The sequence below is a fragment of the Gracilinanus agilis genome, chromosome 2 (assembly GCF_016433145.1).
Source record: "Gracilinanus agilis isolate LMUSP501 chromosome 2, AgileGrace, whole genome shotgun sequence".
Lineage (NCBI taxonomy): Eukaryota > Metazoa > Chordata > Mammalia > Didelphimorphia > Didelphidae > Gracilinanus > Gracilinanus agilis.
Genome location: NC_058131.1, coordinates 615,942,945 through 615,969,776, shown reverse-complemented (window position 1 = coordinate 615,969,776; position 26,832 = coordinate 615,942,945). Strand labels below are relative to the sequence as shown.

The 26,832-nt window shown below is 40.7% G+C and overlaps 1 protein-coding gene across 1 annotated transcript in view; it reads right to left on the bottom strand.

Moving 5' to 3' along the window:
- SORCS3 (sortilin related VPS10 domain containing receptor 3) overlaps positions 1-26,832 on the bottom strand; it is a 690,838-nt gene that overhangs the window by 577,797 nt on the left and 86,209 nt on the right. The gene's annotated exons all lie outside the window — the stretch shown is intronic.

Below are 26,832 nucleotides of genomic sequence, written 5' to 3'. Positions count from 1 at the left end.
GGTACAGTGTCTGACATAAAATGCTTAAAAATGCTTTTTATTGTCTGGTCCATCTTCTTCATTTTATAGATGAGGAAACTGAGGCCAAGTGGGAAACAGACTGGCTGATGGTCACAAGGCAAGTGAAAGTCAGCATTAGAATGCAAACTTGTGTCCTAATTCCCAAATCAATATTCTTTCTATTTAATCAGGTAGTTCTGAATCTGTCTGTAAGTAGATATAACTTTGTACTATGTGCCAAGAGCTACAAGAGAACTGGAATCAGTAAGTATTCCTGAGAGTTTACTATGTGTCCAGAAAAGTTAGTCAGTGCTTTGATATAGAGAACTACAACACAGTGTTTGTATGTTCAAGCATTTTACACAGAGCTCTAACAAAGGAAGCAATTAGAGAACAACTAAATGCTAATCTCAGTGCTAGTGGCTTGAATTGCATTCGGAAATCAGATGAAGATCAGATATTTCTATAAAATGGGATAGGATTTGAACAAAATAGGGTAGGATCAGTATTTTTTTAAATGGAATAGGATCAACTAATTTGGAACTGGAAGATACCTTAAAAGCCATCTAAGTCCAACTTTATTGGGCAGCTAGGTAGTACACCAGTCCTGGAGTCAGGGAGATATGAGTTCAAACACCACACATTTACTAGTTGTATGACTCTAGGCAAGTCCCTTTGCCCCTGGTTCCTCAGTTTCCTCATCTATAAGATGAGCTGGAGAGGTGAAAAAGCAAATTACTCTAGGATCTTTGCCAAGAAAACTTCAAATTGAGTCACAAGAAGTAAGACCTGACTTAACAGCAACAAAATGTCCAACCTTATACCTCAAAATGGGAAAATGAGGTTTGAAGAGTTTAAGCAACTTGAACAAGTTTTCACAAACAGTCAAATAACAGAGCTATTTTAACCCAAGTCCTAAAACCCCAACTCCATCATTATTTTACTGTACATGGAGAGAGGGAGGGGATCTTACTGGAAGAATAGAGTCTAAGTTGGACCTTGAAGAATAGGTAGGAATGAGATGAAGATAGAGCAGAATCAGGGGAGGGACTATGGGGGTAAATAATGGGTATATTTTTTGTTGTTGTTATTTTTGTTTGTTTTAGAAACCTTTACCTTCCATCTTAGAATCAATATTGTGTATTAGTTCCAAGGCAGAAGAGTGATAAGGGTTCAGGAATGGGGGTTAAGTGACTTGCCCAGGGTCACACAGCTAGGAAGTATCTGGGGCCAGATTTAAACTTAGGACCTCCTGCCTCTAGGCCTGAATCTCAATCCATCGAGCCACCCGGATGCCCCTGAAAAATAGGCATATTAAATAAAAGTATGAAGGTAGAAATTGTAATCCTACTTGGGGGTGGGTTGCAATAAAGGGAGAAATGGAGCCAGAGAAGAGCCTGGCCAGTCTTAAATGAAGTTGAGTCTTGAGAGCAGAGGGCCATAAGAATAGAAAGACAGGGTAGGATCAGAAGAGAATCACCTGTCAAAGATTACCAAGAAACAGATTATAGTGGAGTATCTTCCAGGATAGGAAGCAGAGCACAGCTATATCAGCCTGGTACCATGCCCATTTTGAGCAGAGAATCTTTTGAGTGCTAACCACCTTGGCTCAGCAAATGGCCTCTAACCAGAGAATGAGCCTCCTGCCTCAGAGATCTACAACACAGCTTTCCCAAATGTGCTGCCCAACAGCAAAAAAAACACTACCCCCAAGAGGTCCATTCTTGCGAGCCTCTAAGTTTATCCTTAAAAACCCCTGAGGGAGTCAGTCATCATAAGTTGCCACACAATGACAATTAGAAAGGCTCCAGAAATGACCTCCCCCTTCTCTCCACCAATCCACATCTAGCATTTCCTTTAAGCCCCTGCTCAAGACTCGACCTCTCAAATCAGCCTTCACAGAATTGCCTGGTCCCACTCTAATGATTCTTTCACTTTGCATTAACTAGTGGCATAGCCAGAATCACAGAATTTCAGAGCAGGAAGGAATCAGTAGAGGTGTCTGAAAGAACAGTGGATTTAAAGTGAGAATCCTGAAGTTCAAATCCAGCCTCTGGCCCTTTACTACATGGGTGACATGAGGCAAGTTTTCCTCCTCTCTCAAATGGACTAAATGACAGACAAGGTTCCTTCCACTCCAAAGCTATGATTCTGTACACTAGTCCAACCATCCCATCAGAAGGAAATTGCACTGAGCTAGTTCATAGCACAAGCATAACTAGAACTGCCTGGGTCCATAATTCTTACATATCCTCATGTACCTGGTTGTGCCTTGGTAGTTAAATATTTCCCTGTTTCATCTGTGCGTGTCTTGTCTCTGCGATTAAACTATAAGGTTGCTGACAGCCAAGGCAAGGTCTGTTTTTCCTTACATTCCTATTGCCGAGACCACCCCCACAGTAGTCAGGACACACGGTAAGCACATAACAGACAAACACTGAATGATTTTTTTAATCATCCAGCTAGACTGGGCTTAAGAACCCTGCATTCTCCATCTGCATCTGCCTTGAAAATCTTCTTATAAAGAATAATGAGGTGGCATCTACATAACACACATGAGGAACCCCATCCTTATAAATCCATCCTCTGTGATCATTATTTTACTTCCACTTTTCAGTCTGAATCAGTTTCTTCTCATTAGCAACTGCTTCCTAATACTCAGTTAAGCTCTTTCTCAGTCCAGGAGGAGCCGAGCTGGCCATGCTTATGTAGATGGTGACTGGAAGACAGTTCACTGAAGCAGGTCAGAAAGAGTAAGAGAGTGGTGAAGTTCAGCTAGGGGCAAGAAGGCCACAGCAATGGAAGTGGTGGTGACTACGAGCATAACATCTGTAGGGGAATCTGGTTGGGTAACCATGAATTGAAGTTCTAAAAATCTAAGGCAAAAGGAGGGAACAGAAATAAATTAAATTAAAAAAAATTAGGATAGAGTAACTCTAGGATGAAATAGTTCCCTGGGATGGGTGAGGATAGGAAGCTAGCAGAAACCCAAATGGTCATAGTTCTGGATTCTAATCAAAGACTCCAAGAGGTAACAGGGCAATGCCATACCAAGGTCAATGGCAACAATGAGTTCTTGTAGGAGGGCAAGTAGGAGGACACTATGAGTTTTTCTGTGAAGTGTGTCTATTTAACAACAATAACAAGAAAAAAACACAAAACTTCTTAGCTAGGACAATTCTAGTTTAGAATCAAAGATAGAATAAAAGTTAGTAGGGTCATCTAGACTTTTCTAACTCTGTCATTTTACTGATGAGGAAACTGAGGGGCTCAGGTTTCCAAAGAGTTTACATCTCCAAATTCTTTATCTCAAGAGTTCTTCAAATCGGAAGGCTTGCAATACAAGGCACCCTAGCTCTGTGCTTATGTGGACTAGGTACCAGTGGAAGGATGGGATTTTTTTTTAAATTGGCTCTCTGGTAAAAAAAATGAATGCAAACCATACTTTCAAATGTAATCTGTATCATTAACATTTTCTCCATCACTTTTTAAAGTCTAGACAATCAACAAAACAATAAATCAAAGCCTGATTTATAGCATTTGCTGATTTCCAAGGGGTAAATGCTCAAGCTGACTTCATCCAACCCCCTCATTTTGCAGATGAGGAAGCTATACACCAGAGAGGTGTAGTGATGCCCTCAAAGTTACATAACATGTTAGTAGCAATTACTTTAATGCAATGAATGAATGGAATGAATGAAAAAACATTCATTACCAGGGGCCAGGCCCTGTGCTGAGGGATTTGTAACTAATCCTTCTTTGCTATCTGATGCCTGCCTGCTGAGAGATCCAAGCCCACAGTACATTTTCCCACCAAGAATAGCTGGTCACTTTACTAATCTAATCATGACTGAACCCCACCACCACCCCTCCCTATTCTTAGGTCAATCAGCTCCCAGATGAAGAACAACATAACACAGGAAAGCAGAGACTGTGGGAGGCACAGGATGGCGGAACAAAAGGCCATAAAATAACGAAAGTTAACCTTGCCGCTAGTCTCCTACCATGAAAATCCCAAAAGATAGAGCTACTTTATTAAGTTATTCAGGATTCCATGTGTGTTTCTGGGAAGAAGCCCCCACACCATCTGTCCCCTTTCTCTACCTTCTCCTGCTCCCTAGCTTTTATGCATGGAATCAAAGAGCAGCCTCCACATCACGTCAGCCAGGACCATGAATGAGAATGGAGGACTTCCAATTTGGCAGTCATGGAAATTATTACTGGAAGGAGCAAAAACCACCTTCTCTTGACTCTTCTGACTCCAGTAGAACAGATTCCTCAGTGGCAACAGGCACCAAATATATCACAAGTATTCAAGGATAAGAAGTCAGCTTTTCTAGAAAACCCTACATCAAGAATTCTAAAAGTAGTCCTGATGACTTCTTTTAAGCAATCCTGTTTGCTGGCCATAGATAGCAAGATGAAGCTAATAAAAAGATGGAGGTAGAGCATTTATTAAATACTTACTATGTGCCAGCCCCTGTGCTAAGCCTCAATGATAGAAATGTAAATAAGAAAGACAATCCTTGCCTTCAAGGAACTTACTTTCTTTTTTAACCTTTACTTTCTGTCTTAAAATCGATCTTGTATTGGTTCTAAGAAAGAAACAACAGTAAAGTAAGTGACTTGTCCAGGGTCACAGAGCTAGGAAGTATCTGAGGTCAAATTTGAATCCAGGACCTCTCATTGCTAGGTCTGACTCTCAATCCACTGAGCCACTTGGCTGCCCCCAAAACTTACTTTCTAACGGGAGAAGACCACACAGACACATAAAGGGAAGTAGGAAAGGAGAAAAGATTATTCACATTGGGAATCAGTGGTCCAGAAGTGAAGGAGAGGCTCGGTTCTGAAATAAGATAAAATAATGGCTCACAGTATCAGCAATTATAGATCTGGTAGACAGAGATTGGTTTGCACTGGCCCAAACTATCAGACCCCGGGATGGTTACAGGAGGCAAGTCCAAAGTTCCTGTGGGGAAGAAGAGGAGATGATGACCCAAATGAGGATGGTATGGTTTGTAGCTGGTGGCCAGACAGTAGAGGAAAAGGGAAGATTAAGTAAACCAGAAAGTGTTTTTTTCCTACTGAATAACTTCCTCTTAAGTATTTTTATAGACCAACTACTTCCCCTTCAACTTCAGAAAATATTCAGCACCTACTTTGTATAAACATCAGCTATATGGCTTGGGACTGGGTCTGTGATTTCACTAGTGTAAAGAAGTCCCCGATGAGGAAATACCCTCTAATAATACAGGTGAGTAACTCTTCCTCTTATTGAGTAGTCTACAGCATTGAAAAGTTAAGTGATCTGCCCAGAAAGACACAAATAGTATGTCTTAGAGGTAGCACTTGAACTAAAGTTTTTACACAACTCAAGAAATGTGTTGTCTGGTGGAGGAAACAACATACACCCAAGTAACTGTGATATAAAATTATATTTGATAAATATATTATAGAGCTACAAAATAAGCGCTATATGTGGTCTAAGAAGGACAAGAAATATCAGAAATGAAGTGAAAAATCAAGGACAACTTTATAGAAGGAGTGGCCTTTGAGACAGACTTTAAAGAACGAATAGGAATTCAATACGGGGTCAGGAAGTATAGTCTAGACAAAGGCGATATGAAAAAGTGTGGAGAGAGGATGGTGAAGGAAATGAATGGGGAATGGACATATAGTCCACTTTGGCAAGAACATGGAGTAAAGGGTATAACATGAGATGATTCAATTAAATGACAAACTTATTAAGGCCTCATTACTATGTGAAGTGCATTGAGTAGTTAAGTGACGTTGGGGAGAGAGTACCAGATGGAAAATGAGGAAGATTCACCTTCCTGAGTTTAAATCTAGCTTCAGACACTTACTGGCTGTGTGATTCTGGGCAAGTCACCTAACCCTATTTACCTTAATTTCCTCATCTCTAAAATGAACTGGAGTAGGAAATGGCAAACCACTCCAGGATATTGCCAAGAAAACCCCAAATAGGTTTAAGAAGAGTCAGACATCTGCTTGTAAACTTTTTCATCTGCGGTTACCGTCCATCTTCTTTGTATAGGTCGACACATAAGAAACATATGTTAACATGTTGTTCAGTTATGTCCATCTGAAACAAAGGAACATGTGTGCAGCACTGTTTTGGAAGAGACAAAATTATAAAAAAAGAATGATCTCTGATGTCACAGATAGAAAAAATTATTTCTCAAAATAGCACATAATAAGTACCTACAAAAAGTCCAAGCAGAGTTATATGAAGATCAAGATAAGGAAAGCATTAGCATCTAGGGCAGGGGTTGGCAACATATGGCTCTCCAGCCATATCTGGCTCCACCTCCCGACCTGCCAGTCCCAGCAGAGCCCCAGGATGTGCCCCAGGGGGGCCTTCAGCCCCCGCCCCATATTCCAGCACCTTCTGCCTCCATCCTCCTCCTTCCGCAGGCGTTCATGGCTCTCAGGGCCAAAAAGGTTGCCGAGCTCTGATCTAGGGATCAGCAAACATTTCCTAGAAGAGGTAACATTTAAGCTAGACTTTAAAGAATGTGTAGAAGAAAGAGAGAAAGAGAAGGCCAGTCTGAAAGGGTATAAATAAATGTATGGACACGGGTAAGTATGGGGACTCTGATATGGCTAGAACATAGAGCATAAAGAGAGTCATAATAATTGGGAAATACCTAGCTAAGGAATTTTTAAAAGTAGAGAAGTAATGAAGGATTTGAAGATAAGAAAATTAATTTACTTTACAAAAATTCAAATGTAGGGAATAGAAGGCATTTATTTATATAACCTAAAATCTCCAACTTAATAATAGTTAGCATTTATATGGCACTCTAAGTTTTGCAAAGAACTTTATAAATATTAGCTCATTTTATCATCTCAGCAACCCTGAGAGGTAGATATTATTATTGTTGCCATTTACAGATTGAGAAACTGAGATAGACAGAGTTAAGTGACTTGTCCAAGGTTTCACAGCTAATACATGACCCAGGCAGGACTGGAACTCAGATCTTCCTGATTCCAGGTTCCAAACTCTACCCACTATAAAAATGTCCTGATTTTCCTCATTCAGATGTCTCATCAGAAACTCAAACTCCAACCCTTACCCTGATCAGTGTTACCCTTGGGCAGGGGCTAAATACATAAATAAATAAACAAACAAACAAACAAACAAATAAATAAATAAATGACTGAATAAATAAATAAATAAATAAATAAATAAATAAATAGGGGTGTGTGTGTGTGTGTGTGTGCGTGTGTGTGTGTGTGTGTGTGTGTGTGTGTGTGTGTGTGTGTATTTGGAGGTGTACTGCCTGAGAAGATAGTTCAGTATCAGAGTAAGAGCTTCGCCCATCTTTAGTTAAAATTCTAATTGTAGTAGGATCATGGTCTATCCTTGTCCTGTTGTTGTTCAGTTGTTTTCCAGTCACTTCTGATGCTCCATGACTCCATTTAGGGTTTTCTTGGCAAAGATACTGGAGTGGTTTGCCACTTGCTTCTCCAGCTCATTTTACAGAGGAGGAAACCGAGGCAAACAAAGTCAAGTGACTTACCTAGGAACACACAGCTAGTGTCTGAGAAAGAGAAGTCTTTTTGACTCCAGATCTGGTACTCTCTCCACTATGCCAACTAGTTGTCTCTATGCTGTCTTCCTATTCCACAAAACCCAAGACTGAAGAACTTAAAACTTACTGTATATCTAAGAAAACACTTTTCTCACTTTATCTCAATTTTCTCTTCTGTAAAATGGGGGTACTGAATTTGATTTCTAAGATCCCTTCCACTGGTAGCACTGTAAGACGCTAAATTGCAGCTGGGTAGAATGGATTATGTCAGATGGTGGCACCTGCTGGCAAATTGTGATATTGCAGCCAAGTTCTGCTAGACCTTAAAAAGAAACTACTAAGAAAGGGAGAACTCTTCCTAGACTGTTAGATCTCAAAGGGAGCTTGAAGGAGAGGAACAAACTGAAGGAAATATCAAGCCAAAGGAGAGTCATTTGTAATCAAAACTGAAAGCCGGACCACGGCAGTGGCAGCAAGAGTATAATGCAAAAACCATTAGGTCTGGAACTAAGAACAGAGAGTTCAAATCCTAGAGAGAGCTGATGAGTTGCTCAGCATCTCCTGGACTCTATTTCCTTATTTGTAAAATACGATGATGGATTAAATGGCCTCTGAGGTTTCTTTCAGTCCTACATCTTATCTTCTAGGTCAATTTTTGAAAAGCCAAAGAGTGAAATAAAGTCACAAGAATCGCAGTAGTCCAGGACCAAAAGGACTACAAATACTAACAGAGATGTACAGACACAGGTAAGTCATAATAGTTGGGGAATACCGAGCCAATGAGTTTTTAAAAGCAGAGAAGTAATGAAGGACTTGAACATAAGAAAATTTATTCATGTTACAAAAATTCAAATGTAGGGAATAGAAGGCATTTATATGTTGTCATGATTTATATCAAATGGATTTCTATCACTCCCACCCCTCTATAATCTTTCTAAGTATTTTGATAATAATAATGTCATAATTATATAGCATTTTAAAGTCTTCAAGGTGCTTTATTCAGGCCCACCCTTTATACTATTAAGAAAACAGACCCCATGAACACTCCCCCAAGAAGTGCCATCTTCCAAATTGTCTCAGTACAGACAATCACAGGATCAGATACCACGAAATGATCCACAAGAATTTATGGGGCATTTAGCACTGACCCAACACCACACTATGAATCCTAGGCCCTCAGAAAGAGAGCAATTTTTCTCAGGAGAAAGAAATCACACATATGGAACAGAGAACAAGAAGCACTGTACATATACACGGCTTCTCAATAATCACAGGAACAAAGATGAATTAAGAAGCAGGAAACGACAAATACCGAAGATGCTGAGAATATGGCTATTGCAGATTTTTTCCCCTTCCTTCCCTGAAAGCTAGCTACTGGGAGTGAGATCCTCTCAGAGTCTTGGCACTTCTCCCCCTCCTCCATGCCATCATTCTCTCATCCTTATCATCTCTATGCAGGTAAAACCCAGTTAACAGAAATAGAAATAGCAGCCTTTGGGAGAAAAGGAGGTCACCAAAAGCCAGTGTGCAGTTGGAGGGCCATAAGTAGAAGGTGGGGGAGAAAATGGGGTAGCTGCTTCCAGTGAGCAGATTTTTATCCTGCCTCAGTTTCCTTGAAGATAGCAAAGTGGTTACACTGATTCTAAATGGGTGTACCTGGTCTTAACACCAGCTAGCAACACACAGTCTCCTCCTCTTCCACCAACTCCATGAGTCATGCATCTGCTCTGACTGCCTGTTCTCCTAAGCAACCTAGGGAGAACTGCACTGTCCTAAAGACAGCTCTGGATACTCTTCCAAATAATCCTTGTCAGGATCTAAGTCCAGGACTATTTATATCCTGGCCCCCTCCCCATCCTTCTGTTTACCATCCAAATCAATTTGAAGGAAGCCCAGCCTAAGACTTAAATGTTTAGAAGATATTCCTGATGAATTAATAATGGCTGCCTCCTCTCCAGACTGCCCAGTTCTCTCCCTGCCTCCACTCATGAATATTGCAGCCCTCAGACCTCAATCTCACTCTCTCTGGTTTGATTAAATAACCTCACTTGATTTGGTCCGTATTTAGTAAAACCACCATCTTTGCTCAGTTCCCCATTTCTCTCCCATCCCAAACTTTCTGCTGGCACTTTTATAGGATGCTGCTGAGTGAAGGGAGCACACGCTGAAGCCAAGGTAAACGGCTGCTTCCACACAAGAGAAGAGAAAGTGGAATCAGACCCGATAGCCCACAAAGCTCTGCAACACTCCTGCCACAAAGGGGATATTATTTTACACACACACACACACACACACACACACACACACACACACACACACACACACACACACTGCTTCCAACTCCCTTGCTCATCCTCTTTCAGTAGCATTTATTAAGGTTGCCTAAATGCAATCATTATATGGGCTCTGTGCCAAGCAAGGGGAAAAGAATCAGTGTCTGCCCTCTAGTCAATCAGTCAACATTATTGATTGGACACCCACTGTGTCGAGAAAACTATACCAGGAGTCAAAAAGCAGAGGGAGGAAGAAGGGAGATGGAGGTGACAGAGAGAACCATTGTCCAGAGGCCTGAAGAGAGTTGATTTTGTACAGTAAAAAGATTTGGAAGTTGAGAACCCTCAGTTCTACCTCTACTACTAAAAAGCTGTGTGACCTTATACAAGCCTTCTCTGGCCTCTGGTTTCCTTCTCTGCAAAATAGAGAAGTTGGATTAAAAGATTCCCTAAGAACTACCTTCTAGCTCAAACATTTCCAAATTCTCTGATTCTAAGAACAAGATGGTATCCCTGTATTCAAAGTGTTGATAGTGAACCTAAAGAAAAAGAGCACAAAATACCAAAAACAAACAAAAAACAATGTAAACTCAGCGTGAGTATGGGCTTTCTGAGGCCAAATTCTGAAGGGTGAATCAAGTGCCCATTCACTGAGGGGGACAAGCAGAGATGGCACAGGGCATCATCACTGGCTTCCTGAGCTATGCTCAACTCTGCCAGATGTCATCATTCTAAGTGGGCTGGGAAATGATGGAAGGAGCCTGCCAATCCTACCTCAGCCCCACTGATTACACAATGTGTTGTCATCAACCATGCATGGAGAGGGTAACGGTTTTTCCAGGCTTGGAAAAAGAAAGACTGGATTAATTCACCATATTTTCCACTTAGCCTAATAGGGGAAGAGAGGCAAGTAATTCATTACAGGTGTGTGCTGTACTTTACACAATTGTAGCATTCCTGAATAGTTGTTGATGAATCAAATCGTAAATTTAACTACAAATTAACTGCACTGAGGAACCACAGATTTATTTTTGTTGGTTGCTTTGTTCTGTATTTTTTTAGTTTTTAAAATAAAATGTTGTTGGTATCTCTTTTTATGTCACCTAGCTATCCAGAGAATTTCTCATCCTCTCCCAGAGAACCATCCCTTATAATAAAAAATTTTAAAAAGAGAAGGAAAAAAAACAGTTAAGAAAAACTAAGCAATACATTGAAAATAGTCTGGCATTAGGAACTCCCAGTTTGAAGGAAGTGAATTTTTTATAAATCAAAAAACCTTTTTGCATTGTAAATTTATCCCTGACTTACCTTAAGCCAGATAACATTTCTTTATTAGGCACTTACGGTTTGTTCAGTACTGTGAAAGTCACTGTGAGAGACAAAACTATCAGACCTGTCCTCAAGGGCTTCACAGTCTAACTGAGATAACTGACAAGCAGAAAGAGTTTGTTTTTAATGGTTTAGCTGATCTTTCTTTCTCCTCTTCCTCTCTTTTAAAAAATATATTCTTTGTTAAAGGATAGCTCTCTGGGAGGCAGAAGAGACACAGAAGAAAATGAAGGTGATGAAAAACAAAAGCTAATAAAAATTTATTTTCTAAAGAGTTAAAATACGGACACAAAGTCAACTGTCAGTCAATAAGCACTAGATCTCGTGTAACATATTACAAATAATTTATAGTACAGTTTATTGGAATTCCCTCTTATCTATGAGACCTCCCCCTCCGTTAAAGAGACATTGTTGTCTCATAGTGACATAGAGGCAGATCTTGCTTTACCAATACTATCTGTACCAGCAGATGGGAAACTAGCAAGCTTTTTCAACCTGCAAAGACTTCAGATGTGGGCACAACCTTTGGGGAGAGGCTCATTGGCAGGATGGTTGTAAGGTAACCCAGATAACAACTCTCAAAGACTATCCCCCAAATCAGAGAGGTGTTTCCATCTGGGTGAGTGAGAAGAGTACCCCACCCCTCAACAGCCACAGGTGGTAATAACCAATGTGTTTATTGAATCTGCCAGGGACTTTGCACACAATATCCAACTTGAGCTTCACAATATCCACCCCTGATCCTATGAATTGGGCTTCATGGGTATTGTTAGTCCCATTTTACAAAAGGAGGAACTAAATCTCAGTGATTCTGTGACTTGTCCATGGTCACAATGATGGGAAAAGTGGCCAGATTTGAAACCAGGTCTTCCTTAACTACACATCTACTGCCTCTATTCACTATACCATACTGTTTCTCAAGCCTTGAGGTAGGTAAATGTGTATGACTTTACACCAGTCAGTTCCTTATTCTGCACCTCCATTTCCTTATCTGTCATATGGAAGAGTGGGAATAGATGATTTCTAAGATCCCTCCCAGCTCTAACACTCCTAAAAATCTTACAATTCTAGGTCATGTAGTACCACAGTGATCAGAACCTGGCAGGTGAGGCTGTCACTGAGGTTCAGAGAAAACCAAGGACAAGCCTGGGGCAAAGACTGTTGCCTCCTAGAAGGGTTTATAATCAAATGATATCATAACCACTGCCTCAGAGTGGTCCAAATGCACTTACAGCCTAATTAGATCTCCAAATAGATACGCGCACAGTTGTCAGCAGAATCATTTTCGCCTCAGAACAGAGATCTCAGACCTTTTGTCCCCAAACTGAAGTCTGCAAGTTACCGGGGATTTATTCCAAATCCATCCCTTCTCAATTCAGGCTTCCAAACAATCTGCTCAGAGAAGCAATTATTTCTGGGGCTGAGAATCCTCCCGCCTCCCAGCCCCATCTTTCCTGCAATGGGCTGAGAAACCACAGCCAAGAATACAGTCAAAGAGAAGGACAACCTGTCATCTTAACTCTCCCTTTGTACTTCACAAACCACTATCGGCATCAAGGCAGGGAGAAAACTCTTAAGTGGAGGAATCAAACACTCACCTGTGTGGGGAGACTTCTCCCAGAGAAAATGAAAATACCGCCCCTTTAATGCCAGAGTTGAGGAAGAGAAACCTTTTCAGAGATGAGAACTTAAAAGAGAAAGAATGAAAATGAAAAAAAGAAAGAGTATGCCCCCAAATTGTATTTTGAACCACAGCAAAAAGGATTATATCCAGCAGAGAAAAAGCAGGAGAGAAACCTATTCCCCTGACTATAAAATTCCAGGATTCAACATGAAGGTATCTCAACATACAGCATCCCCCCCAAGAATTAGTGCCTATATCTCATCCAGGGAGAGTAGTATGAGGCTCACTAGGGACCTGATCCACCCTTGAACCCATCTGAAATATGAAGGGCAACAGTTTTAACTACTGTTGGGAGCCTTGCGAACAAAATGACAATCTGATTGTCTTGGCTATTCAAGGTGTGCAGGGAATGAGAGCTAATTACTCACTCTTAATAACTGGATAATTGCTGCCCAGGACCAGCCAGGGCCAAGAGGCCAATGTCTTTTCTTTGCCAAAAAAACCAAGGGTCAGGTATTAATTGCATGAAATTAAATGGGTTGATGCCCCGGGCATTTCTAATGGGGACATACAGAGTTATGAAGGGAGGCAAGACCATTTGGGTCAGGAGATCCCTTGGCAAAATGTGGTCTCTGCTGGGCCCATATGAAGAAACCAGAAACAAACTTTTGTGGGCTGTGATTGGGCTTTAAACTTCATGTTAACCACAACAGATGTTCAGGGCAGCAGTGGGTTCTGGTCCCAAGGATAGCAGCCAATTCTATGCATGGATAGAGAGCTCCTGGCTTCTGCAGGAGCCAGTGACCATCTCCACAGATCCTAAAAGCAGGTGGAGATGTTAGAATGTCAGCTCCCCAGTGATTCTGTCCAGGTGTCTGATAATTCTACAACCAGAATACCACTCTGTGTGCTAGCAAACAGGGCCAATGTCTGTCACAATGAACAAGCAGTCACTAAGTCTGGTAAAACTCCCAGTGTTACAAACTTCCTCCTCAAAGAAGACCTAAAAATTTAGGTGAGTTGTTCTCCTTCAATTTTCTATTTGATACCCTCACTAAGACCACCAGCATTCTTTCCATAACAACCTGTTGCCAACCCCATCAAGTACAATTTCTTTCTACTTGGCTTTCAAGATCTTTTATAATTGGCTTCCATCCTATTTGTACAATCTCGTCTCCTACTGGTCCTCCATATGTGCCCTCTATTCCAGCCAAGCTACTCTCCTCCTCTTTCCACGGATGAGTTGGGTCTACTCCTACTTCCCCACCTCCGGATGACCCCTTTCCTGAAAAGTCCTCCATTCTCTCTCCCCAGCTTATTCTCATCTCATCTATCTTTTTTAAAACCCTTACCTTCTATCTTCGAATCAATACTAAGTGTCAGTTCCAAGGCAGAAGAGTGGAAAGGGCTAAGCAATTGGAGTTAAGTGACTTGCCCAGAGTCACACAGCTAGGAAGGGCCTTAAGTCATATTTGAACCCAGGACTTCCCATCTCCAACCTTGGCTCTCTTTCCATTGAACCACCTAGCTGGCCTTCATCTTCTCTATCTTAAAAATTCCCTCTCAAGTCCAGTCTTGACTATGAAGCCTTTTGTGATTCTTCCTGCCCTCATTAATCTCCCTCTTCTGAACTCTTTCAGATTAGAATACAATTTAACTCTTAATCACACATTGTCTTCTTTTATTGTTTAATGTCACTTAATCGATAGACATTTTTCAAGCAATTATGTGGCAGGTACCATGCTGAGCAGTGGGCTGCACAAAGAAAGAGAAAAGGTAGTTCCTGGCTTAAGAGTCTTCCATTCTAATGGAGGAGACAATTACATACAAGAATCCAATATGTAAGAGAGGCACTAAGTAGGAAAGGGAGCTCTAGGAAGGCTTTAACAAATCCAGTGACCAGGAATGAAAGGTCTCCTGGTGGAGGTAGAGCTAGAGCCAAATTTAGGAAGCCTGGGGATCTAAAAAGCACATATGATGAAGGTGAGCATTCTAGATATAGAGGACAGCCAGCCAACGCAAAGGCAAGGAATTAGGAGATGAAGCATCATGTGGCAAATAGAACAGCAGAGTGTGGAAGGAAGAAATGTATTAAGAGACACATATAAGAAGCATCCAAGTTATTAAGAGCTTTAAAAGTTAAACCAAGGAGCTGTATTTGATCCTAGAGGCAAGAGGGGGCCAGTGTGGTCGGGGAGTGTTGACATATTCAGAGCTAAACTTAGCAGTGATGAGCAAACTTTTTAAAGAGGGGGCCAAAGGAAAGGAAATGCTCATCTGTCAGTCTGTTTCTAAGGCAACTCTTTTGAAGTTTCATTGTATTGTATCCTACTCATTGTATTCCTCAGTTTAGGAATGTCACATGGTGGATAGAACATTTCAGGGGAGCCACATCTGGCCCACTCTGTAGTTTGCCCATTAATGGCTTAGGCAAATCACTTTGGCAGCCTGTGAGGAGGATGGACTGGGGTGGGGAAAGTCTTGAAGCAAGGTGACAAATTATTAGATTACTGCAAGAGGTGACAAGGGTCTGAACTAGAGTAGGGACATTATAAGTAGAGGAAAGGGTTTATTCAAGAGATGTTATAGAGAAAGAATAACGAGATTTAATAGCTGACTGGATATGTACAATGATAAACAGTTGAGGATGACACTGAGATTCCAAACCTGAGTGAATGGAGAGGTGGTGGTGCCCTTTCAGGTAATGGAGAAATTTAGAAGAAGGTCAAGTTTGAGGTGAAAAGTTGATGTTCCTTCTCTCTGGGAGTCTGGCCTCTACTCTGGGCAAATCCTACCCATTCATCAAAGAGTTCTGTTTGGACATTTTCGGTTTGCAGTGTCTACAGGACACTCAATTGAAGATGTCTGAAGGATACCTAGAACTCAAAAAAGAAACCAAGCTGGTTAACTACCCAGGATTGAATCCTTCTTTCTGAATTCCTTTACAGGTCTAAATATGTGATCCCATGATCGAAAGAGGTTCTTTGAGAGGTGTAATGGAGTGATCTATTAGACTATGTCTCCTTTCTCCCTGATATTTTGATTCTCCCATCCTAAAGACACTACTTTGCAAGTCAAAAAGAATTTCTTTTCTTGGGCAGCTTAGCCTAGTCAGAGTCACCAACTGGTCTCTGTGACACACTGGAGATGACGCATAAAACCATCATTTCTACCCACTCTGAAGAAGAACAAATCAGCACATTTGGTCTCTAGTCACATACAGAGTGAAAAGAGGAAGCCAGAGCTGGCACCTAACCCTGTGGTTGGAAGATGAACCTCTATATTTCCTCCCTAGCCAATCCAATATAGACTACTCCCTGTTTCAAGCGAGTCCAGCCTCGATGTCCCTTAAATGCATTCTATCCTCACTGTTCCATAGCATCTAGCACAGTAATGAAACAACCATTACTAATTTAATAAGTCAACAAACATTTATCAAATGCTTTCTCTGTGCTAGGCCCTATTAAAATGTAAGTTCCTTGAGGGCAGGGACTTTTCTTTGTATCTTCCATGTCTGACACATACTAATTGTTCAAAAATTGCTTGTTAGGGGGCAGATGAGTGACTCAATGGATTAAGAGCCGGGCTTAGAGACAAGAGGTGCTGTGTTCAAATCTGACCTCAGACTCTTCCTAGCTGTGTGACCTTGGGCAAGTCACATAACCCCAATTGCCTAGCCCTTACCACTCTTCTGCCTTAGAACCAATACACAGTATTGATTTTAAGAGGGAAGGAAAGCGTTGGGTTTTTTTTTTTTTTTATTGCTTGTTAACTGACTATGGATTCAGGAAAAGGAAAAAAAAAACAGTTCTTGCCCTCAAGGAATTAACATTCTAATGGGGGAAGCAAAATGTAAATAACGAGGCATATTCAAGATATATACAAAGTATATGGGAGGTAATTTCAGAAAAGGGACTAGCAGGCAGGGGATGGAGAAAGGTCTCCCTCCTATAGACATCTACCTAGAGATAGTGGTACCTGGGAAATATCTGTGGCATGAATAAACAGCCAGACAAAAAGCCTAGTGATTATTATATAATAGCCAGAGAGTCTCATTCACTAGTAAACAATCCCAAGAGAGTCTCCTCTCTCCCTGCCTTTCCTTCCAACCACACATACACGTGCATACACAAATACACTTGGTTGTTCTTCACAGCTGAATGAAAGGCTAGCCGGGAAAGCCTTTACCGAAAATGTCAGCGGAGATCAGCCTGGATACTTCTGCACATCATATAATCTAATAAGATTTTTCCTCAGCACTTTTCCCCTCCTCCATCGGGGCTATCTTAACACTTGGAGAAAATAAGAAAAAGAGCCAATGAGCTGCCCAGACAACAGTCTGATTTTGTGGGCCCTCTAATGATGAAAATAAATTTTGATCAAAGATAATAAACAAGATGCCGAGACATGGGAACTGAGGTCTGAGGTACTTGCCCTCCCAGCAGGCCCCTATGGTGGAATTATTTCTCCAATCAACTTTCATTTTCCAGAGCTCAGAGCAAGTAGGAAAAATGTTGATGTGGAGGCAAGAGGAAGAGAGATAGAGTCAGAGATAAAGAGACAAGGAGAAAGGTGGGGTGGGTGGCTAGGCCATGAAACACAATACGACTTTTTGCCAGTAAGCCTCTGGACAGAGGCTGTGAAATCTGGTGAAACAGATTCCCTCTGGGGCACTACAGGCAATAAATTGTGGTGGGCACACAATTTTTCTACTTTCAGAGAAAAACAAGATACCTCACAAGCCCTCAACATGAAGCCTGTAATGGGAAGATAATGCGGTCCCTGTCTCTAAGGGTAACAAAGAGAGGCACTCGCATATCAGCGAGAAAACATCCCAAAAGAGAAAAAAAGGTTTAAGTACAAGCAGACTTCATGACCCAAGTTCATTCCTAAGTTAGCCATCTGAATCTCTGAAGAAACGTTGGCATTTTTTTCCCCAACAGCAAATCTACTATACAGGACGGCCAGCCTCCTGATCTAGCCCTTATAAACATCTTAAATCCACAACGTCCAGAAAGTTTAAAATTGAATAAAAGTAGGATATAGACTCTAGCCATCCTGGGTCCCAGTATTTTTATGGGAAATTCATTCAGAATTCCAATTTGAGAGACCAGAAACACAGCTCCTCCATTCAGAAGGGAGGATCTAAATGTTAGATAAGGGAGTTGAAAGATACCCCCAGTTCTAAGACTCTGGTGCTGATTCCTGTGGCCTGGAGCAAGTCATCCAGAGTAATTTCTGTACCACAATGTCTAACAACATAGGAGCTGAACAGCTTGTAGAATGAATGGTATGGAAAGAAAGATCTAAAATATCTATCACTCTGCTAAGGACTTTATTCTCACAACCCTGTGAGGTAGGTACTATTCCGATACCCATTTTACAGTTCAGGAAACAGGGGCAGGCAGAAGTTAAAGGACTCACCCAGGACCACATATCTATTAAGCATCTGAGGTTGGATTTAAATTCAGGTCTTCCTAACTCCAACAGTGCTCTACCCACTGTGCCACTTCAATGCCTCAATGGAGTTAGATGTACATAGCACAGTCTCGTGAGTAATGAGTGACAGAGACAAAAATTCTAGAGGGAAATGGAGAAAGGAGTTGAGGTGAAAAGACAGGTCAGGAAGAGGGGATCAGTAGACTCTGATGGGAGGGGAACCTTCTGCAGGAAGAAACCCCTGAATATATAGCCTCAGCCCCTTCCTTTATTTATCTTTCTGCAAGCCCCAAGGACTATCTTCTTGTATCCCTTTCCACTGCCACTACCCATTGCTTCTCACCAGGTTTCTCTTTTGTCTGTAGCCCTCTGGAGGAGAACAGAAATCAGCCAGTCAGTCAGTCAATAAAGTAAAGTCTCATATCTCCTTTCTGCTGTCCCTGCAGGAAGCATTAGGCCTTTGGAGGAGAATTTCAAGGAGAATTTATTGCTAGTAAACAAAGAAGAAACAAACTGGTGCAAAAGTCACCTTCTTTCCTTTTCCTCTTCTGTTCCCTTTTTATTTTAAAGCACTTAGACCCCAGTAGAGAGGAATATAGAGTCACACACTGGTGCAAAAGGTGGAGCTTTAGAGACAAAGGAATTTAGAAGAAAGCCAAATAGAAGTTATCCTGGGGATTTCATCACAGAAACTCTAGCTAGAGATGATGCAAGAACAGAAATGCAGAGTAGGCACCTACCCGGTACAGTGAAGAGAGAACTGGCCAGGAAGATGAGTTCAAATCCAATCTCAGACACAAGCAAGTCAACATCAATTTCCTCATCTGTAAAACTGGGATAACAATAGCACTTAAAACCCAGGCTATTGGGAGGATAAAATTAGATAATATTTGTAAACTTCTTTGAAAACGTATAATTGCTATAAAAATGAGAGCTAAGCCATAGAGTTTGGAAGAAGATGATAAAGAAATGACAAAGCTAAAGAAAATCCTGGAATAAACAGACCAGGTTTGAGCCCTTGCATGAGAAATTTTACCACTGCAAACATCAGTAGGAAGGACCATGTTACAGTACAGTCACCTATAACATGACCCACTGTTTTGATTCTAAGAATAACATGAGACTGAGGTCCCAGGGTAACTGTAAAATAAAATCATGGATGGGCAAACACTTTTAATCAATTAGTCACTAAACATGCATTAAGCACCTGCCACGTACCAGGCACTGTCTTAAGCACTGGGGGTACAAAGAAAGACAAAAGGCAGCCTCTCTCCTCTGGAGAAGTTCATAGTCTAATGGAGAAAATAACATGGAAACAACTATGTACAGGGAGAGATTGAAGATAAGTGAGAGAATAGGAGATAGAAGGTGCAATCTGCTGAAAAAGACAAAATGAAACAGGATCACTTGTGCATGTAGAGGGATTTGCCTTGACAAGAACAAAAAGAACCCTACATTATGTGAGTCCGGGATAAAGGAGGAGGCAGTGGCAGAATGTACCTGGGTAATACGAAATGAGGAGCAAGGAAGAAGACAGAGCTCTCAGCAAAGAGTCTGGGTTCTTTTCAATAAAATATGACGCAATTTTTTCAGCTGAGAGGGTAGAGAAAGAGGAATCCAGGGGACATTTAAGGAGGATGAAAAGATCTGGAAGAGCCATACAATAAGTGAGAGAGTGAGCTAATTAGGGAGGTATAAAAGGATTGCCTTTGAGCAGTGAGGGCCCAGTGGAAGACCCCCAATCACCACAGTTTCATGATTTTCTCATTTCATTCGGAACCATGTATGTAGGAGTTAAAAAATGGACGATGAAAGCAATCCAAGGCCAAAATCTGGAGGGTTCATTCAGTAAAAAGGTGAGGATTTAACAAAAGCAGAATATAGAGCTGAACTGGTTCAACAAGGGGCCAAGACTAGAAAGGAAGAGAGAATAATCAATACAAGGAGGATGGCCAGAGGGAGAACTGAGGAGTCAACTGACTAGAGGTCACAAAACAGAAAAAGAACAGGGTTTGGGTTTACAAGGCAGAAGGAGAAATGGAATGACAGAATTATGATCAAAACTAGAGAGTTCATGAATACAGAAGTGATGCATTTGGCAAAATCAAGTGTACAACCATCTTCATGTATGGCTGAAGTAAATTGGAAGGGAAGATCATGTGAAATGAGTAAATTGGAGAATTGTGACATTAAAGACTTTGAGGGAGCATCAGTTTTATATTCTGAAATACCCTACTATGAGGAGAGACTGTGAGCTAGGCACTGAAATCAATAAGGAAAGAAGGAGAATGTCATGGAGGTCTGTCGACAATGGCTACCATGATTTTGACTGGGGTGGTAGATATGCACTGAGTGAACCTCTACAAGGAAAAGATACTAAATGATAGTAGTAAAGGATGGACCTTGAAGTGTCAATAGGGACCAAATCCACCAGCAGTGAGTAGGGGAGTGAGTGAAGTTTCATCCAGGGCTAAAAAAGGAGATCAGGAAAGCTGCCAGATCTCAGTGAGAGCATGAAGATGGAAGGAGTGGGAGAGGAAGTGATTTAAGACGAAAGCAGTTTTTTTGCTCATAGAATAGACATTCCAGAAAGCACAGTGGAGGGAGTAGGCAGTTTCAGAGTCAGATATTAAGGGGCTGGGCAACTGAGAGGAATGGAATAAAAGGCCTGGTCAGTGTGGGGGAAATAATAGTTTGAATTATAATAGTAATGGTTTCAAAAATCACTGGAATGGGGAGAGTAAGAGCAGGAAAGATTTTGTTAATCCTTGAGAAAGGAGTTCAAGTAGTCAAAAATTCATAGAAGTCAGGCCTCTGGGTAGAGTTTTCTCTCTTGTACTTTTTTTTTAAATTTAAACATTTATTAATAATCACCTTTAACATGGTTACATGATTCATGCTCCTACTTTCCCCTTCACCCCCCTCAGTCCCCCCACCCATGGCCGACACACACATTTCCTCTGGTTTTGTCATGTGTCCTTGATCAAGACCTATTTCCAAATTGTTGGTGGTTGCATTGGTGTGGTAGTTTCGAGTCCACACCCTCAATCATGTCCACCCCAACCCATGCGTTCAAGCAGTTGCTTTTCTTATATGTTTCCTCTCCTGTAGTTCTTCCTCTAAATGAAGATGCAGGTCTCCATGTGACCTCTACAAATTCTCTAAATTTCCAATTCTTCACCTGTATGCAATGAGAGCAATCCAAGGCCAAAGTCTGGAGGCTTAATTCAGTAAAAAGGAGGTAAGGATTTAACAAAAGCAGAGTATAGAGCTGAACTGGTTCAACAAGGGGCCAAGACTAGAAAGGAAGAGAGTTTTTCTTTTAAGGGGGTGAAGGAGAAGGTGCTTGGGGAATCAAATGCAATGGCAGCACAATATAATAGAAAGAAAATTAGATTTGGCATCCAGGAACTGGGACTGATAGTTCAGCTCCACTGCTGTTCTTGGAGAAATCTCTGAACTTCAATTTTCTCACTTTAAAAAAGAGGCCTTGATAATCTACCAAGTTCCTTTCAAATCTAAATCCTGTAATCAAGAAGAATAAAAGATAATATGCAATAAAAGCCCAGAGACTGTCATAGAGTATTGTATATGTGGGTAAAAGATTATTATTATTAAAGCTATAGCTAAAGGTAGAGACCACAGAAGAACAATTAGAAAATCATGAATGACTGTTGAACTTATGCTAATCATTCCTTAATTAAGCATAATCATGACTTATAGAGTAGCCATCCCTGTCATCAATAAGTGTAAAAGCATATGAACTTCATAAGAGTGTGTGAATTTCAAACATCTTAAAATTCCCCATCAGCTTGAGCTAAAAGTATTCTGTGCTATAGTAACCAAGGTGTTAGGTCTTTCTTAATTGGACATGAACTAGTCAAATCCTCCAGCAATTTTATAATTATATATATATATATATGTGCATATATATATATATGTATGTATTTCCTTTCCATTTGCGCATCCAAGCATAAAACTTTGCTAAGAGTCACCCGTTAACCTTCCTCTGCCTGCAAAAAGGGCATTGACTGAAGCCATCAAATAGATTCTTCATTCTTAATTTTAAAAATTAAAAGACGGTCCCAGGGAAAAGCCAATGAAATCTTATTTCAATCAATTTCCATGGCTGTCCTAAATCTATGCCAAACATGCTCTGTCCAGGTGCTACCTCTAATTAGAGACTGACCAGTCAATAACATGGTGGATACACTTCTACTTGAGTGGCTAATTGCTAGAAGGAGTTTAATGAAGTTTTAAAAGCCCAAACCCTAGATTTCATTAATTAGGAGCATGGTCTGTTCTCACACACTCAGCATTCCATTAAGCAAATTATTTACAAGGCTATTCAAATACCTGGAGACTGATACTGGGCTATTGGCATTATGGATATACTTAAGATTAATTTAAATTCCCTAATTAAGTTTGTAGTAACCATTAAAGGTCCAGTGGTGAAAGTGCCCTGGTAGAGTAACTCGGACGATTCCTATAAATACTTTATTTTTAAAACAGAAACACTGTACTGGGATTAAGTCCATTTTTAGGAACACAGGGTTGCTGTATGTAAGTCATCTTTTTAATCACTGAATACATACATGATGGACAACACAGCAGATGCTATTCCTTTTCCCAAAGTGCTAGTTTTCTGAAAAAAAAAAAAAAGAAAACCAAGTGAATCCATAACCCAAGCTACCAGAAAATCTAACACACTAGGGATAAAAAGGTCAAGTTTACCTTCTGTAAAATTGTGCTAATTAAGCTAAGAAGATTCTTTGGAAGCCTCACAACTCCCTCTCTGTGCCTATTTCCCCTAATATTGTCTCTTGCTTGTCCTCAGGCATACTCTTAAAAGGGTGGGTTGCAGTTTCTCACCCCATGGTAAGTTATCATGGTTACATGATTCATGTTCTTACTTTCCCCTTCACCCCCCGAACTCCTCCCCCATAGCTGATGCACATTTCCCCTGGTTTTATCATGTGTCATCGATCAAGATTATTTCCAAATTGTTGATAGTTGCATTGGTGTAGTAGTTTCGAGTCTACATCCCCAATCATGTCCTCCCCAACCCATGTGTTCAAGCAGTTCCTTTTCTTCTGTTTCCTCTCCTGTAGCTCTTCCTCTGAATGTGGGTAGCATTCTTTTCCATAAATCCCTCAGAATTGTCCTGGGTCATTGCATTGCTGCTAGTACAGAAGTGTATTGCATTCTATTTTACCACAGTGTATTGGTCTCTGTGTACAATGTTCTTCTGGCTCTGCTCTTTTTACTCTGCATCAATTACTGGAGGTCTTTCCAGTTCACATGGAATTCCTCCAGTTTATTATTCCTTTTAGCGCAATAATATTCCATCACCAGCATATACCACAGTTTGTTCAGCCATTCCCCAATAGAAGGGCAAACCCTCGTTTTCCAGATTTTTGCCACCACAAAAATCGCGGCTATATTTTCATACAAGTCTGTTCATCTCTGATCTCTTTGGGGTACAAACCCAACAATGGTATGGCTGGATCAAAGGGCAGGTATTCTTTTATAGCCCTTTGAGTATAGTTCCAAATTGCCATCCAGAATGGTTGGATCAGTTCACAACTCCACCAGCGATGCATTAATGTCCCAATTTGTCCACATCCCCTCCAACACTCATTACTCTCCCCTATTATCATTTTAGCCAATCTGCTAGGTGTGAGGTGACACTTCAGTGTTGTTTTGATTTGCATTTCTCAAATTATTAGAGATTTAGAACATTTTCTCATGTGCTTATGGATAGTTTTGAATGTTTATCTGAAAATTGCCTACTCATGTCTCTTGCCCATTTATCGATTGGGGAATAGCTTGATTTTTTATACAACTGATTTAACTCCTTGTATATTTGAGTAATTAGACCCCTGTCATAGTTTTTTGTTATAAAGATTTTTTCCCAATTTGTTGTTTCCCTTCTGATTTTGGTTGCATTGTTTTTGTTTGTACAAAAGCTTTTTAATTTAGTATAATCAATCATCCCATTCACATTCAGAGTTATAATTATCAGTTGTGTATTCCCCAACATTTTGGTATCCTCTCTTAGTTCTACCCCTTATTCTTAGGCTATTTCCTTTTAAACCACTGATTTGTTTTAAACCAGTAACCCTTGTCCCCTCCCTTGATTTAGTACCTTTTCTACCCCTTCCCTTGTTATTCCCCTCTTTTTATTTTTAAGGCCTAATGAATTCCCTCTCCCTTCTCCTCCCCTCCCTTTTTTGACCTCCCCACTCCTCTGCTCCCCTTGGTTTATCCCTTCTGACTTTCTCAGTAGGGTTAGAAAGAGTTCCATATCTCAATGGATATAGCTACTCTTCCCTCTCAGGGTTAATTCCACTGAGAGTAAGGTTTAAATATTACCTCTTAATGCTCTCTTCCTCTCCTTCTTATAATAGTATTCATCCCCTACCCTTCCCATGCCCTCTTTGTGTGTAATAGAATATCCTATTTTTATTATTCATTCAAGTTTATCTTGGTGTCCTCTACTATTCACCCCCCTCTTTTCCACCTACCACCTTATCATCTTAGACCATTTAGTACTCCAACCTCTTCCTGTGAATAATTCTTCTAATTACTATAATAGTGGATACTATAATAGTGATTAGAATTCACTACAGAGAATTACACATAACATTTCTCCATATAGGAATACAAATAATTAGATCTTATTAAAGCCCTAAAAGAGGCAAATTTAAAAAAAATAAGAGTTTTCTTTCTTTCCCCTCTGTTTCTTATTTACCTTTTCATGTTTCTCTTGGTTTTTGTGGTTGGATATCAAACTTTCCATTTAGTCCTGGTCTTTTCTCTGTAAATACGTGGAAATCTATCTTGTTGAATGCCTATACTTTCCCCTGGAAATAAACAGTCAGTTTTGATGGGTAGGTGATCCTTGGTTGTAGACCCAGTTCTCTTGCCTTTCTGAATATCATATTCCAAGCCTTGCAGTCTTGTAGTGTGGAGGCTGCCAGATCCTGTGTGATGCTGATTGGTGCTCCTTGATATCTGAATTGTCTATTTCTGGCTTCTTGTAAAATTTTTTCTTTTACTTGGAAGCTCTTGAATTTGGCTATTATATTCCTGGGGGTTGTCTTTTCAGGGTCTAGTGTGGAGGGCAATCTATGGATCCTTTCAATGTCTATATTGCCCTCTTGTTGTAGAATTTCAGGACAATTCTGCTGAATAATTTCCTTTAATATGGAGTCCAAATTTCTATTAATTTCTGCTTTTTCAGGAAGATTAATGATTCTCAAATTGTCTCTTCTAGACCTGTTTTCTTGATCTGTCAATTTCTCAGTGAGATATTTCATGTTTTCTTCTATTTTTTCAGTCTTTTGACTTTGCTTTATTTGTTCTTGTTGTCTTGAGAGAACACTGGCTTCTACTTGCCCAATTCTTATCTTTAGAGACTTGTTTTCTGCTATATTCGTTTTTATTGGTTTTGTTTTTTGTTTTTAAACCCTTAACTTCTGTGTATTGGCTCATAGGTAGAAGAGTTGGTAAGGGGTGGCAATGGGGGTCAAGTGACTTGCCCAGGGCCACACAGCCAGGAAGTGTCTGAGGCCAGATTTGAAACTAGGACACCCTGTCTCTAGGCCTGACTCTCAATCCACTGAGCTACCCAGCTGCCCTCCCTGCTATATTGTTTTGATTTTCCTTTTCGATTTGGTCTATCCTGTTTTCCAGCTGTTTGATTTTGGTCTCCAATTTGCTTATTAATTCTTTTGATTTGGGGGAATCTTTTTCAAATTGACCAATTCCAGCCTTTAGAGACTGGTTTTTGGCTATAATATTTTGGTTTTCCTTTTGAATCTGGTCTGTTTGGTTCTTCAAGGCTTCCAGCTGATGATTTCTGGTCTTGAATTTGCTTATCAATTCATTTGATTTCTGAGCCTCACTTTCTAATTCTGAAATTCTGCCTTTTAATTCTGTTATTTTCTTGCCATATCCCTTCCATCTTTCTCATAATCTCAGATTTGAACTCTTCAAGAGCTTGTGACCAGTTTTCATTTTTTTGGGAAGGTTTGGATATGATTACTTGTTTGTTCTCCTCTGCTGTTTGCTCTGTTGTCTGGATTTTTTCTATGTAAAAGTTGTTGAGTGTTAAAGATTTCTTCTTGATCTTTCTCTTCTGGGGTTCTTGTCTCTGGCTTGCCATTGTTAGCCCAGCGCCCTCTCAGCTTTATCCTCATGCCCAGGGTCTGTCTAATCTCTTTGGGCTCCTGAGGTCTCAGGTCTAGTTGTTCTCAGGGTCAAGCCTCCTGGTGGTCCCCTTGCTTGTTCCTCTGCCTGAAGCTCCTTTAACAGTCTCAGGGTGCTGCTTCGACGGTGGTGCACCCCTCTGCACTGGGTCCTCACCCACGGTCCGTACCTTAGCTCAGAATCCGAGTCTGCAGCTGGGACCATGCCTGTGCTCAGGGTCTGTGTTCAAAGTCCGCGTGTTCTTTAGCCTCTTGGGGTCTTAAATCTTGTTGCTCTTTGGAACAGGACCTGGTGGTCCCAGGTAGCTGTAAAGGACTTAATGGATGCCCCAAACTTGCTCTAGCTCTTGTGCCCTGGCTTTGGCCTTGTAGGTGGTGTGTGTGGGGCGGGGGGAGAG